We start from the raw sequence: 2679 nt of genomic DNA, 5'->3' as shown, positions 1-2679 counted from the left end.
AGGCCAAGGGTAGTAACATGTAGTATATGTGGTAATTGCATTAGAATAACAAAAGTAACATATAGCAGTAACTAAAGTGTGCACGTGGGAAGGGAAAAGTTTAGTCACAATTCAATCCACTTGCCAATTGGAAATTAACATATGGCATTGATTTATATATCAAATAAAATAAAAATAATAATAAAATGGATAATGAAAAAAAGAAGTAAATAAACATATCATCAACTTGAAAATATGACAGAAACATGAACACAAGCAGTAACGAGAAATTCATGAACAGGAAAAGCTCATATATGTGTTTTACATAAGCGGTTTCCAAACGTGATTGATTTCAAATGCTATTTTCATGATGATTCAGACGATTTTCAAACGTGATTCTAGTATAAGAGCTTCTCATAACTTCTTCACGATGATTCTCACGAAATTCGCTCATAATTTCTATTGGCTTTCTGTTTCGACTCGCGTTTGAATTTGGTTCACGGTTGCGGTTCAGAACTATTTCAATATGGTAACGATTTTTCAGTTTTTGTGCGTTTGGAATTCAGGTTTGCGTGTTTTGAGTTCGTGGTTTCAGTTCAGAATTTTCTGTGTTCGGAATCAACGGTTCAACAATGATTACGGTTCAATTCCGGTAAGCTTTGAAATCGCGTTTGGTTCCATTGGTTGTGTTAAATTCAAATCAGAAATTGTTCAGGTTTAGCGTTTTGTTTTGGTTTGGAGTCGTGCTTGGTCTTACGGTTTGTAAATTGGTTAACTTATTTTCCGTTTCGTAACTGCACACCAAGGGTTCGGTAAAAATGTTGAACCAAATTTCTTCTCTTTTTGTTTTATTTCGGTTCCGTTACGAGTTCTCTTTTCTCATTATTTTTGGATTATGAATTGGTTGTCACGTTTGATAATGGTTTATTGAATGATTTTTTGTAGTTTCAAGTTAATTTTGGTTTGGAGAATTGGTTTTGGGATATGGTTTCGTAATGAATTCTTTTTTTTTTTGGGGTTTCTTGCAATTTATGGTGAATTTGATGAAGGTTGAAATTGGTGATGAAGGAGGTCAAGTTTTTGCATGAGTAAGATGCTGAATTTTATATAGTTTGTGTTCATAAAAAGGTTTAGATTCTCGCTATAATCGTAGACACAAGATGAAAAGCAAGGAAAATACATAAATAAGCATACAAGCAAGCAAGCATTCATGGAACGGTAAATAAAGTTTGAGGCTTACCAATCGGAGACCCTTCGATGGTTCTTCAACGGCGATGCAAATTCAATATGGTAAGTGATTCTTTACGTTTACTTGTTAACTCTTACGATTCAATTCCTCTTCCTTTCTTCTTCACCCCCTTTCTTTTCTTCCATTTGTTTTCTTGTTGTTGTTGTTGATTCTTTTGCCACTTTTCAATGCTTGAATCATGAAAAACTATGATGTGAAGTATGGTGAAGGTATATGCTCAAGTTGATTGAAGTTTCAATATGAATCTTCAACAACCATGGATTTGAGCTCTAGTGAGAGAAGGTTGGAGAATGGAGAGTGAAAACTTGAGAGAAAGTGAATAATGATTGGAATCAAAAAGTAAAGAAGAACCCATTAGTGGGTGAATGATGAATGATTATACAGAACTATGCGGGGATGATTAGAGGTTGAGAATTGGTTAGAAATTAGTTGGGATTGTTTTGGACACTTTGGGCAATTGCCCAAAGTGGTTAGAAGTTGGTTTGTGGAAGTTTAAGATGGTTAGGGTGGTTAAGACATGGATGTATGTGAATTTACATGCATGTGCATATGCTGAATTTTTAGTGAATGTGAGGGAAATTAAATGAATTTACATGACATCACTTGAACACATGCTTGAGTGTTTATATGATATGAATGAATTACAGATGCACTTGGATTGATGTTCATGGATGAAATGATGTATTACATGAATGCTGAATTTTTCTAATGCACATGATTTATGGGGTTTTACTTGTTGTATAGAAGTGAAATAGAAATGATACATAATATGGAATTTATATTCACGGTATATACATAACATGCTGAATTTTTATTGAATTTGACTTGTTTTTTAATGGTTTTGCATATGATGTGAATGTATGTGCATGTGTTGAATTTTAGAGATGAATGATATGAATTTAAGATGATTTTTCATGTGTATTTTGTAAATGCTAATGATGCTGAATTTTTGTTATATAAGTGCTGAATTTTTAGAAATGAATGTAATTTCTAACTTATTTTTATTATTTTCTTTGCAACATGGTACATGGTAATGGAGCATGAACAAACATGATCAGGAATGAAGTATGAATGAAGACTATTGAAGAGCTTTGAATTATTTTTATTCTTTTGTGTATGAAAACTATGTAGTATGCTTGTAATGACATAAAGTGAAGTCATGTAAATGTAAAAATAATTTTTAGTGACTTTTGAACCTTATGTACATGGATTGAAAGACCATGAATAAAAAGGGAATTATAGCTCAAAGTGTATGTATGGAAATTAATTTCAATGATGCTTAGGGAATTTATCCATGAAGTGAAAAGTGACTTAGTGAATCACTTAGAAATTGAAAATGTATCTAAAAATTGAAAATGCAAGTTAGATTGAATGACTTACAAAACAGGTTATGTAAAAATGCAAAATGCGTGCTTGGTGGACATGTCACGCACATGGTACATCCTTTTTAT

The 2679-nt window shown here is 32.4% G+C and overlaps 1 long non-coding RNA gene across 1 annotated transcript; it reads left to right on the top strand.

Moving 5' to 3' along the window:
- The first annotated feature begins 226 nt into the window (after nt 1-226).
- Nucleotides 227-2415, top strand: LOC127082203 (uncharacterized). Its single transcript, XR_007788161.1, has 2 exons — nt 227-631; nt 1029-2415. It is a non-coding gene; the product is annotated as an uncharacterized LOC127082203 (long non-coding RNA).
- Nucleotides 2416-2679: the final 264 nt, after the last annotated feature.

The sequence above is a fragment of the Lathyrus oleraceus genome, chromosome 5, assembly GCF_024323335.1.
Source record: "Lathyrus oleraceus cultivar Zhongwan6 chromosome 5, CAAS_Psat_ZW6_1.0, whole genome shotgun sequence".
NCBI classification, from domain to species: Eukaryota; Viridiplantae; Streptophyta; class Magnoliopsida; order Fabales; family Fabaceae; genus Lathyrus; species Lathyrus oleraceus.
The sequence above is the reverse complement of the archived record's forward strand: the minus strand, read 5'-3'. Positions and strand labels throughout refer to the sequence as shown.